This window comes from Rhinoderma darwinii, chromosome 4, assembly GCF_050947455.1.
Source record: "Rhinoderma darwinii isolate aRhiDar2 chromosome 4, aRhiDar2.hap1, whole genome shotgun sequence".
NCBI lineage: Eukaryota > Metazoa > Chordata > Amphibia > Anura > Rhinodermatidae > Rhinoderma > Rhinoderma darwinii.
The window spans coordinates 226,931,143-226,944,160 of record NC_134690.1 but is presented as its reverse complement, the minus strand read 5'-3'; the positions used below and the strand labels follow the sequence as shown (position 1 = coordinate 226,944,160).

At 41.9% G+C, this 13,018-nt stretch overlaps 1 protein-coding gene and 1 long non-coding RNA gene across 2 annotated transcripts in view; one reads left to right on the top strand and one right to left on the bottom strand.

Annotated features, from left to right (window-relative positions):
* Window positions 1–13,018, bottom strand: part of CRYBG1 (crystallin beta-gamma domain containing 1) — a 333,831-nt gene that overhangs the window by 129,169 nt on the left and 191,644 nt on the right. The window lies entirely within an intron of this gene.
* Window positions 1,239–13,018, top strand: part of LOC142759725 (uncharacterized) — a 61,910-nt gene continuing 50,130 nt past the window's right edge. Inside the window, exons 1-2 of the long non-coding RNA XR_012883185.1 lie at window positions 1,239–1,931; window positions 9,646–9,795. This is a non-coding gene — a long non-coding RNA (uncharacterized LOC142759725). The remainder of the gene's footprint in view (window positions 1,932–9,645; window positions 9,796–13,018) is intronic.

The window sequence follows — 13,018 nt, the reverse complement described above, 5'->3', positions numbered from 1 at the left end:
ACGGCGTAAAAAATACAAATGTTAAAATACCAGAAAGGTTGTTTTTTGGTCACCTTACCACTTTTTATTACATTTTTTTTCAGTGCTACCAACTAAAGCTCGCCCCGCAAAAATAAGCCCTCACTCCGCTCAAAATCGACAGAAAAATAAAAGCATTAAAGCTCAGAATGTGGGGAAACGGAAATTTTTTTTTTTAACAAATAGTTTTTTCTTTGCAAAAGTAGTCAAATGTGAAAAAACCTATATAAATATGGTATCACCATAATCGTATTAAGCCGCAGAATAAATTTACGTTGTCAGTTTAACGCACGGTGAAAGCCGTAAAAATGAAACCCAAAAAACAAAATGGAGGAATTTAGATATTTTTTTTTTCTCCAAAAGCACCCCACGTACATTATATGGTACTTGAAATGGTGCCAATAGAAACAACAAATCCTGCCGCAAAAAATAAGCCCTCACACCGCTCTATTGAAGGAAAAGTAAACCGTTATGGCTCTTGGAAGGCAGGGGGAGTGAAAAACAAAAACGAAAAATGGCGTTAAAGGGTTAAAGATTAAAAAAAAAAAAAAAGAAAAGAAGAAGGTTGGAAGAACATGCAAAACAAAACACCATAAATACTTCCCGAACATGACGCATGTAACTTTTGAAATAAAAACGTATCTTCCTCATTGGAAAGTATTTTTAACACGGCTACAATTCTAGGTGTATATTGAAGGGAATGAAATACATAAAACTGCAGACGATAAGCACACTGGGAAAAAAAAAAAGAAGGAAAAAACAAGGACTGGGTACCCTCATCATTGGGATCCCAGTAGTCAGGCTCCTAGGGCATATACAATAAGTGTCATATTATAAAAGTGGGGAAACTATCATTCAGGAGTCTTGTGGATATGATTTGATCTATGATTGTAGTAATAAAGATGGAAAAAAAATAAACAGGTCACATACCTTCAAGACAACGGAATCATCTTGCTAGAGGAGTGTAAGCAGATCCTGTAAACGATCTCCAAAATAACAACTGCAGACAGCTACCAAGATCACATAGTCTGCTCCGGAGTATTGTCCCTACTCGCACATACAGTACAGCTATTGCTCAATCACTTATGACAGATCTCCCCCTAGTGGAGAAAATAAGTATCTGTAGCATAAATTATTTGGAATGTGCCGCGTAATACTATACGTTATAAAAAATAAAAAAAAGGCAGAACACAAACAATTCCGTTTTGTTTGTTTTTTTCAAAATGTAAGCAACAAAGTAGTATACTAAATGTCTGCCTGGATGGGAGGCTTCTACAGATGCGCGGCCCAAGAGTTTAGGCGGGAAAATTAGACGGTAATGATAGCAACGATTCGCTTAATACCACCTGTCAGCCATTGCCAGATAAGCAGAACGTGTGTTTATACAACCAGTGTCAAGTACACATTGTATAGCTCTTCTATACTCACAACAAAGCAACAGCGTGTTTCACAAAAGAGCCCAGAGAGAAACGCACTACCTGAGGTAGTCACTATTCAGTCATGTGGAGCTGGACGGCGCGGTAACTGGGAGCAGGGTCCAAAGTGCGGGCGGAGACCCTGACCACAGTGGTTTGGATTCCTGCTGGGGAGGAGCCGACCACCTGGCTGCACATATACCAGCTATGTAATAACAAGATATTCAGTATGACCGCTCCGTGCAGGGTGTAGTCTATGAACATGGTACTGCCTCCTCCCATACTACACCTCCGGTCATACACCTCACGAACATGTCTCTCCAGGTTACCAGGGACACCTGACGCAGAACCGCTGTATAGTAACTACCCATAATGACGAGGACACCGCTGCAGGCAGAGGAGACTACAAGACGCAGGCTCTTATTAAATCACAACTATGGGTGCAGGTTCCCAAACTGAAGGAGGATGTTTTGGGCGTGCCCTGCTCTAACATAACAGGTAGGCACACGAGACTAGTTTTCCAAAACATTCCTCATTTTTCCTTTGAGATTTAAAAAAAACAAAAATAATAATTGTTACTTAACCCCTTAGTGTCTAAGCCTGTTTTGGCCTTCAGGACGAAGCCGATTTTTGCAAATCTGGCATGTGTCACTTTATGTGGTAATAACTCCGGAATGCTTTTACCTATCCAAGCGATTCTGAGATTGTTTTCTCGAGACACATTGGACTTTATGATACTGAAAAATTTTTGTCGTTAAATTCAATATTTATTTGTCAAAAACACCAAAATTTAGAGAAAATTTGCAAAAATCTGCATTTTTCTAAATTGTAATGTATCTGCTTGTAAAACAGATAGTAATACCACACAAAATAGTCACTAGTTAAAGAGGCTCTGTCACCAGATTTTGCAGCCCCTATCTGCTATTGCAGCAGATAGGCGCTGCAATGTAGATTACAGTAACGTTTTTATTTTTAAAAAAACGAGCATTTTTGGCCAAGTTATGACCATTTTTGTATTTATGCAAATGAAGCTTGCAAAAGTCCAACTGGGCGTGTTGAAAAGTAAAAGTACAACTGGGCGTGTATTATGTGCGTACATCGGGGCGTGTTTACTACTTTTACTAGCTGGGCGCTCTGATGAGAAGTATCATCCACTTCTCTTCAGAACGCCCAGCTTCTGGCAGTGCAGACACAGCCGTGTTCTCAAGAGATCACGCTGTGACGTCACTCACAGGTCCTGCATTGTGTCGGACGAGCGAGGACACATCAGCACCAGAGGCTACAGTTGATTCTGCAGCAGCATCGGCGTTTGCAGGTACAGATCATCTAGGAGTGTACTGAGCATTTTGATCCCACAGGTGTTTCATAGATTGTATTAGAATGAGGCAGTGAAAATGAGAAAAAAAAATATGTTTTCCCCAAAAATATGTTGTTTTGCACCCAATTTTTTTCCCACAAGGGTTAATAGGAGAAAAAACAACACATAATTTGTTAACCAATTTCTCCCGAGTACGGCAATACCCCATGTGTGCCCCATAACTGCTGTTTGGGCACATGGCAGAGCTCAAAATGGAAGGAGTGCCATGTGGCTTTTAGAGCACAGATTTTGCTGGACTGGTGTACGGGCACCATGTCACCTTTGCAGAGCTCCCTTAGGTACCAGAGTACAGTGAGAACCTGAGAAGTGACTCCATTTTGTAAACTACACCCCTCAAGGCATTTATCATTTGCCTGGACATATGACAGGGCTTAGGAGTGAAAGGCGCATGTGAGACCTATTTTGATGATTTTCGCAGCATTAGCCCACAATGGCAGGGCTCTGGGGTCAAATAGTAAAACAAACCCCCAAGTAGTGACCCCCATTTTGGAAACTGCACCCCTGAAGGCATTTTATTAACGGGTGTAGTGAGCATTTTGACCACACGTTTTTTTTTTTCTATAATAAATGAATGCTCAGTGGATGGTGAAAATTGCAAATTTCCACAGGTATGTGCCATTTTAGTGCACAATATTTTGTGCCCAGTTCATGCCACTGAAGACAAATACCTCAAACTGTTAAGCGGGTTCTCCGGGGTATGGCGATGCCATATATGTGGATGTAAACTGCCCGTTGGGCACGCTGCAGGGCTCAGAAGGGAGGGAGCGCCATTTGGCTTTTGGAGCGCAGATTTTGCTTAGTGGTAGTTTTGTTTGGGGTTTTGCTGGTATTTCAGTTTATGATGTGGGGGCGTATGTAATCTGTGCAGAGAACATCAGGGCATAATAAGAGGGTATACCCCTTAATGACCAGCCTATTTTGGACCTTAATGACCAAGCTATTTTTTACGTTTTTCAATTGTCGCATTCCAAGAGCTATAACCTTTTTATTTTTGCGTCGACATAGCTGTATAAGGTCTTGTTTTTTGCGGGACAAGTTGTATTTTTTAATAGCACCATTTTTAGGTACATATTATTTATTGATTAACTTTCATTAACTTTTTTTTGGGGGAGGAATAGAAAAAAATCTGAAATTTCGCCACTCTTTTTTTTGCGTCCTAAATCTACGCCGTTTACCGTGTGGTATAAATAACACAATAACTTTATTCAGTGGGTTGTTACGATTGCAACGATACCAAATTTGTGTAGTTTTTGTATGTTTTACTACTTTTACACAGTAAAAATGCTTTTTTTTCAAAATTATTTGTTTTTGTGTCTCCATATTTGAAGAGCCGTAACGTTTTTATTTTTTCGCCGATGCGGTTGAATGAGGGCTTTTTTTTGCGGGACGACTTGTAGTTTTTATTGGTACCATTTTGGAGTAGATGCGACTTTTTGATCACGTTTTATCACATTTTTTTAAAGTCCATATTCACAGAACAGCAATTTTTCCATAGTTTTTTATTAATTTTTTTACGGCGTTCACCGTGCGGGTTAAATAATGTAATAGATTTATAGTCGGGGTCGACTATTTAGTTTTTTTAATAGTAAAGCATTTTGTAAGGGGAAAAGCTGGGTTTTTCTTTTTTTTTCAATTTTTTTTTAAAATTAACTTTATTAAACTTTTTTTTCACTTTTTTACTAGTCCCACTAGGGGACTATAATATGCGATTCTGCGATCGCATTTATAATACACTGCAATACTTTTGTATTGCAGTGTATTACTGCCTGTCCGTTTAACACGAACAGGCATCTGCTAGGTCATGCCTGCGGCATGATCTAGCAGGCATTCACTCCAGGCAGACCTGGGGGCCTTTATTAGGCCCCCAGCTGCCATTGGAGACACAGACACTCGGCGATCGTATTGCCGGGTGTCGGTGGGAGAGAGAGGGAGCTCCCTCTCTCTCTCCAAAACCACTCAGATGCGGTGCTCGCTATTGAGCACCGCATCTGAGGGGTTAAACGTGTGAGATCGATACTAATATCGATCTCACACGGCAGAGCAGGGACGCTCCCAGCCCTCAGCTACCTCTAGCAGCTGAGAGCAGGGAGATTTGACAGCTCCCTGCTCTGTTTACTTATTCCGATGCCGCGACGTAAAAAGTCTATGGCATCGGAATAAGGCCCGTTAGTGACCGACGTAGAAACACGATGGGCCGGTCACTAACAGGATAAAAATGGGGTAAATAAATAATAATCCGCAGATATGTGACCGGTGTCGCACTGATAAATGGTGCCAGATCTTATCCGCTTTTGGAACACTCTGCACATTTTGCATCTCCATATTCTGAGAGCCAGAACTTCTTTATTTTTTTCTCCACCGGAGCTGGGTGAGGGCTTATTTGTTGCGGGACAATCTGTAGATTTCATTAGTACCCTTTTGGGGTACATGCGTTTTTGTTTTTTTTTGTTTTTTTTGATCACTTTGTATTTTATTTTTTTTTTGGCAAGCAAGGTGACCAAAAACCTGCAATTCTGATTTTTTTTATAATTATTTTTTTTACGGCGTTCGCCATGCGCTATGAATGACAATTTTACTTTATTCTGTGGGTCGGTACGATTACGGCGATACCATATGTATATAGTTTATCTTATGCTTTGCAGCGTCTACACGATTAAATCAATTTATTTTTTGTGTCACCATATTCTGAGAGCCATAACTTTTTTATTTTTCAGTCAAAAAAAGCTGCGGGAGGGCTCGTTTTTTGCAGGACGGGCTGCAGTTTTTAATGGTATAATTTTGGGGTACATGCGACTTTTAGATCCCTTTTTTTATTCTGTTTTGCGAGGGGTAGTGACTAACAAACAGCGATTCTGGAATAGTTTTTTATTAATTTTTTTACGGTGTTCACCGTACGGGTAAAATAGCGTGATATTTTTATAGTTTGGGTCGTTACGGACGCGGGGATACCACGTGTACTTTTTTTTATGCTTTTTTCTTTTTTCTATAATAAAAGTCTTCTTATAGGGAAAAAAGGCTGTTCGTGTTTTTTTTTTTTAAACTTATTTTTTTCATGAAACTTTTTTTTTTTTTTAACTTTCTTACAACATTTTTATTAACTTGTTTTAACATTTTTTTGTGTCCCACTAGGGAGCTTGAAGGCATGAAGCCCTGATCGCTATTCTAATACACTGCACTACCTACATAGTGCAGTGTATTAAAGCTGTCAGCTATTCACTGACAGCAAGCCTATTAGGCTCCGCCTCCCGGCGGTGCCTAATAGGCTTCCATACTAGGAAGCGATTGTTAGACTACGGTTGCCATAGCAACCATCGGAACACCCGCGGGTGCCGATGGTTGTCATTAGCAACCATAGGGTGCTATCTAATCACTTAGATGCAGCGATAGCTGCCTCTAAGGGGTTAATCGGCCGGATCGGAGCCTAGCTCTGGTCCTGGCCGTTAGGGCACGATGTCTGCTGTGACAAACAGGCTAAAAGACACTTCGATGCATCGATCGTGTTGATCGATGCATCGAAGGAGTTAATCAGCCGGATCGGAGCCTAGCTACGGTCCTGGCCGTCGCAGACGGGTGCCGGACAGCTGATTACCGGCGGTGATAGCGCTGGCTCAAGCTGAGCCAGCGCCATCACATACATCACGTCATGGAGCTGTGATTGGTCAGTCTGCTTTGACTGACCAATCACAGCGATCGCCGGCAGGAGACCGCTGTGAATGGTCCCCTGCCGTCTTACTGTGCCGATCAACTGTCAGAAACAGTTGACGGCACAGTTCTGTCACCTTGTCCGTTGACAGGGTGACAGTTTTTAGCCAGGACGCACTGGTACGTCCCTGTGCCTTAAAGCACTTCAATGCACGACGTACCGGTGCGTCCTGGTGCGTTAAGGGGTTATCTGTCACCAGATTATAAATGCTCTATCTCCTACATAATGTGATCGGCGCTGTAATGTAGATAACAGTGGTTTTTTATTTAAAACGATCATTTTTGGGCAAGTTATGAGCAATTTTAGATTTATGCTAATTAGTTTCTTAATAGACAACTGGGCGTGTTTTTACTTTTTACCAACTGGGTGTTGTACAGAGGAGTGTATGAGGCTGACCAATCAGTGACTAATCAGTGTCCTACACTTCTCTCCATTCATTCCCAGCTTGTTTCACTGCACAGCGTGATCTCGCAAGATCTTGCTGTGCTGTCACTTCCTCCCACAGTATCTTTACTGAAGTGTCTTGAGAGTGAATAGACACCGCTTCCAGCCAGGATGCGATGTCTATTCAGATTCCCGACGCTTCGGTAACATTTCTGTGGGACTTACTCACAGAGCACAACGTGATCTCGCGAGATCACGTTGTGCTGTGGGTACAGATGAACTGTACGGATATGAATGACGAGAATTGGTCAGTGTCATACACTTCTCTTTACAACACCCACTTGGTCAAAAGTTAAAACACGCCAAGTTGGGCATTAAGAAACGAATTGGCATAAATCTCTAAAATTGTTCATAACTTGGTCAAAAATAATCATTTTTCAAAATAAAAACCACTGTTATCTACATTACAGCGCCAATCAGATTATGTAGGAGATAGGGCACTTATAATCTGGTGACAGAGCCCCTTTAACCCCTTCCCGACAATTGACCTATCCATACGCCAAAGTCGGGTAGGGGAAGTATGGAACGGGCTCACGGAGTGAACCCACTCCATACAATGCGGGTGTCGGCTGTTTGTTACAGCCGACACTTCAGGGTAACGAGCGGCATCTCGCTCGTGCACGATCCCACTCGTTTAACTCGTTAAATGCTGCGGTCAATAGCGACGCGAAATTTAAATCGGGCGACCCCCTCTAAGAGCTCATCGCGCCCCTTGCGAAGGCAATCACGTGGGGGGGGGGGCGATGGATGCTATGGCTGCCTGGGAGCCTAGTGAAGACCCCCATGTCCGCCATCTTTGTGCACATATTAAACCCTGCCTCCAGCAGGACTTAATAGTTGCCTGTCAGAATCACGATATGCTGCAATACCTTAGTATTGCAGTATATCGTGCAAGCGATCTAACGATCGCTGGTTGAAGTCCCCTAGGAGGACTAATAAAAAAAAAGTAAAAATGAGTTAGGGTATGTTCACACGGCCTATTTACGGACGTAATTCGGGCGTTTTTGCCCCGAATTACGTCTGAAAATAGCGCCTCAACAGCGCTGACAAACATCTGCCCATTGAAAGCAATGGGCAGACGTTTGTCTGTTCACACGAGGCGTATATTTACGCGCCGCTGTCAAATGACGGCGCGTAAATAGACGCCCGCGTCAAAGAAGTGACCTGTCACTTCTTTGACCGTAATTGGAGCCGTTATTCATTGACTTCAATGAATAGCAGCGCTAATTACGTCCGTAATGGACGCGGCGTTCAAGCGCCTGCACATGCCGGTACGGCTGAAATTACGGGGATGTTTTCAGGCTGAAACATCCCCGTAATTTCAGCCGTTACGGACGCCCTCGTGTGAACATTCCCTTAAAGTTTTGTTTTTGTGTAAAATAAAAAATGTAAAGTTTAAAAAAATAACTTTTCCCATTTTCCCCCTAGAGCATAGTAAAAAAATAAAAATAAATAAACATAATTGGTATCGCCGCGTCCGTAAAAGTCTGAACTATTACAATATATCATTATTTAACCCGCACGGTGAACGCCGTCAAAAAAAAAAATGTTTTACATCACTAGCATCCTCCTCAAACTCATTCGGATGCGCCATTGACTGTGCGGTGCAGCAATGAAGTCGGGCAAAAAAAGCCTCGCTGCACAGTGTGTGCCTATGTAATGGCGCATCCGGGAAAGTTGGAGGAGACTGGTAGTGATGTAGAACAGCCAGGGGGGTGTCAACCAAGCATGGAAAGGTAGATTTGGAGTCAGGATTGCGGCACCGCCCCATGACCCTTTATAGAGTAATTCGCAAATGGCATGCGTCGTTTTAATCAGTTGATTTGATATATTTTGCTGCATCTGAAAAAAATATATACAGGAGAATGTTTGAAAATATTGTCAGGTCATGTATTACCGCATGGTGGTGGTTCAAGGGGTTAAAACTACCTGACAGGTTCCCATTAAATATACAATAAATTGAAAACAATTCCATCTGCCCTGCAATTTTGTTATTATAAATATTTCCTATATAATTACAGCTCCAGAACCAAGCTCTGACATATACGGCTAAAGAACCAAGCTGAGAACATATATACAACACCAGAACCAGGCTCAATACATATATATATACAGCACCAGAACAAAGCAAAATACATATATACAGCACTAGAACCAAGCTCAGTACATATATACATCACTAGAACAAAGCTCATATATACAGCACCAGAATCGAGCTCCGTACATATATACAGCACAAGAACCAAATCCATTACATATATACAGCTCCAGAACCAAGCTCATTACATATAAACCACACCAGAACAATATATATATATATATATATATATATATATATATATCAGCATAAATACAGCTAAGTACAGAGATAATTTGCAAATTCTGTTTAATCCATGCGGTTTCACCAAAAAAAAATCATACCACCCATCATCTCGCTGCAGATTTAACAGTGACTACAGTACTGATTAGAGGAAGAATAAACATTTACATTGAGTGACTCACAGGTGACAACGTCTGATTCTAGCCGTTCTTTTTCTCTTATCTTCTCCATCCGGTCCAGACCTCTATGATGACTTCTCCCGGCCATGACCCATTTCTGCAGTTTGCTGCTCAGATTTCTTCAGCTTTTCACTTTTCAAACATTTCCGCACCTATAAACAAAGATAAAATTTTCCGCTCTCACACAGACCAAAACGAAGCATGTTTGCAGAGCGAAATCCGGTGCCATTTTCATGTGGACCGGAAGCCGCGGCCGGACAGTAAGATGACGACTTCCGGCCATATGTTCAAGGAAGCGAAGGCGCAAGCAATAGGAGCGGCAGCGGTGGCAGGATCAGGTAAGTTATGTTTGCGTATGTGATGTGTATTATGTTTGTGTTATACTGTCTGCTGAGCACTGTATCTAATCCTCCTACACTGTGCAGTCGCTCAGAAAATGGCGGCACACAGTGTAGGAGGTTTGACGATTCAAACCCCTCCTTCTCCTGGCACTAGTCAGAATAAGGGAGGGGGGATTGTGTGAGGACGCTAGAGTGTGTCTACCCCAAATTTGCAGCATATAGCAATGAGATTGCTTTACCACATTGACCATGCTGCAATTTTGGGAACTGCTCCCTCTAGTGCCCAGCACATGGAAATGTCATAAATTAGAATCTAATTTATAATATTTCCTGACTTGTGAAAAAATGTGTAATCACTCAAATAATAATTGTTTAACTAAAAAAGATTAAAAAAAAGTTTCTAGCGACACATTCCCTTTAAGGAGGCAGCACATCCTGCAGCTGCTAAGTGGAGGGAACCTCAGCCATTGGCTCTGTAATGCCGCCCCCACTGAGACACTGCAGGGTGCCGCCTGAAGCCAGAGGCTCAACTCGCCTCATGGTAGATGCGGCCCTGCCAGTAACACAGTGTGATCTTATATTATACAGCTTCCATTCCCAACTGTGTATTCAACTGGCGATACCTCCGGTTGTTTCACAGCTAGAACTGCAATCCTGGTATCATATGAAAGATTAGAATCTCATCTTTCATATGCCACCACTGTTCTAGGTGGTCCACAGTCGGAGATATGGCTGTTGAAGTGATCTGCTTTCCTTCCAGCCTGAGTCTCTCACACTGTGTGAAGCAGCTTCATGCTGATAGGACAGCGTCAGAGGCTGTGTAGCTCCACCTCAGGAGAATCGCTGGTGTTGACACCCACTTGTCTAGAATAGCCTAATTTACATATTTAGAAAAAAAAGCTCATAACTTTTAAAATAATAAACGTTTTGGGACACAATTTTTACTAGGATTATCAGTGTGACAGCGCCTATTAGATTAGCTAGGACATGGGGCATTACTAAACTAGTGACAGATCCTCTTTAAGGCTGGGTTCACACGACCACATTAACGTCCGTAATGGACGGACGTATTTTGGCCGGAAGTCCCGGACCAAACTCAGTGCAGGGAGTACGATGCTAGGAGTCCCTGCCTCTCTGCAGGACAACTGTCCCGTACTGTAATCATGTTTTCAGTACAGGACAGTAGTTCCACGGAGAGGCAGGGACTCCTAGCATCGTACATAACTATGATGCTAGGAGCCCGGCTCCCTGCACTGAGTTCGGTCCGGGACTTCCGCCCGAAATACGTCCGTCCATTACGGACGTTAATGTGGTCGTGTGAACCCAGCCTTACCCTTTCACGACACAGCCTGTTTTCGCCTTGTGGACACAGCCAATTTTTTTCAAATCTGACGCGTCCCTTTTATGTGGTAATAACTTGGGAATGCTTTTACCTATCCGATTCAGAGATTGTTTTCTCGTGACATACCGTACTTTGTTAGCGGAAATTAGCGTTTTTCTACATTTTAAATGTATCTGCTTGTAAAACAGATAGTAATACCACAGAAAATAGTTACTAATTAACATTTCCAATATGTCTACTTTGTTGGCTTAATTTTTTGAACATCCTTTTTATTTTTCCAGGACATTACAAGGATTAGAACTTTTGAAGCAATTTCTCACATTTTCAAGAAAATTTCCAAAACCTATTTTTTTTGTGGACCAGTTCAGTTCTGAAGTGGCTTTAAGTGCCACCTAATTTTAAAAACTGCACCCTTCAAAGTTTTCAAAACGGCATTTAGAAACTTTCTTAACCCTTTAGGTGTTTCACAGGAATTAAAGCAAAGTAGAGGTGAAATTTTATATATTTTTATTTTTAGAAAATCCATTTTTTTTCTGTAACACTGAAGATTTTACCAGAGAAACGCAACTCAATATTTATTGCCCAGATTATGCAGTGTTTAGAAATATCCCATACGTGACCCTAGTATGCTAATGGGCTGAAGCACAGGCCTCAGAAGCAAAGCAGCGCCTGGAGGATTTTTGGGGCCTCCTTTTTATTCAAATACATTTTAGGCATCATGTCAGGTTTGAAAAGTTCTTGTGAGGCCAAAACAGTGGAAACACCCCCAAAAAGTCACCATTTGGCAAACCACACCCCTCAAGGAATTTATCAAGGGGTATAGTGAGCATTTTGACCACACAGGTTTTTTGCTGAACTTAGTGGAATTAGACCGTAAAAATTAAAATCGAAATTTTTTTCAATAAAACGTAGAAATTATAAATTTTTATAAGGCATAAAGAAGAAAAAACACACCAAAATTAAGGACTTGAACATCCAACTGTTGGATCTTTGTTATAATACCCTGCAATACTTCTGTATTGCAGGGTATTATGCCTGTCAGTTTCACACTGACAGGCAACGTATTAGGCCCTGCCTCTAATCGCCTTCCATAGGTGGCAGACCCGGAGGCCTTTGCTAGGCCTCCGGTTGCCATAGCAACAATTGCCACCCCGTAATCGTGTAGCTCGGTGCCAATGTTGTTTTAACTCCTTAAATGCGGTGGTAATAAATTGACCGCCGCATTTAAGGGGTTAATCGGCGGGGATCACGGCTGTGATCCCACCTGATGTCTTCCCTCAGTACTAAGGCTACTAGTAGCAGCCAGTACTGCGAGATCCCGGGTATAGGGGAATGCCTGTGCACTCCGTTAGGAGCACACGTAGATTAACGGGCTGCAGGCACAAGGACCAGCGCTGCAGCCTGTTAATCTACGTAGGCTGATCAGGAAGGGGTTAAAGGAATTCTTCAATAATGTAGTTTATGGGCAAAGTAAGCAGTTGGGACTTGGAATCAGTGCCTCACCACTCGATGGTGTCAACGAAAATGGAGTTAATTGGGTTACACCACAGAATACTACATGTAAGTAAGAAACATTTTCTTACACCATATGGCTGGCATACATGTTCACCAATAATTTGTACCAAAAAATGGTCATCTTTTGGTGCATTTTAATGTCACTTTTGGTTATTTAAAAAAAAATATGTTCTTGAAAAGCTTCCTAGAACCATCTATTGAAAACCAAATTGTGACCTGCCTGTTAATCCTTATAAATGCAGGATAGATGCTTGGCTTCTATACTGTCAGTACTTTATCATACCCTTTGAGCTCAATGCACACTATGCGTTTTAATTGCAGCAAATCCGCAGCGTAATACAGTACCAGCAAAGTAAATGAGAT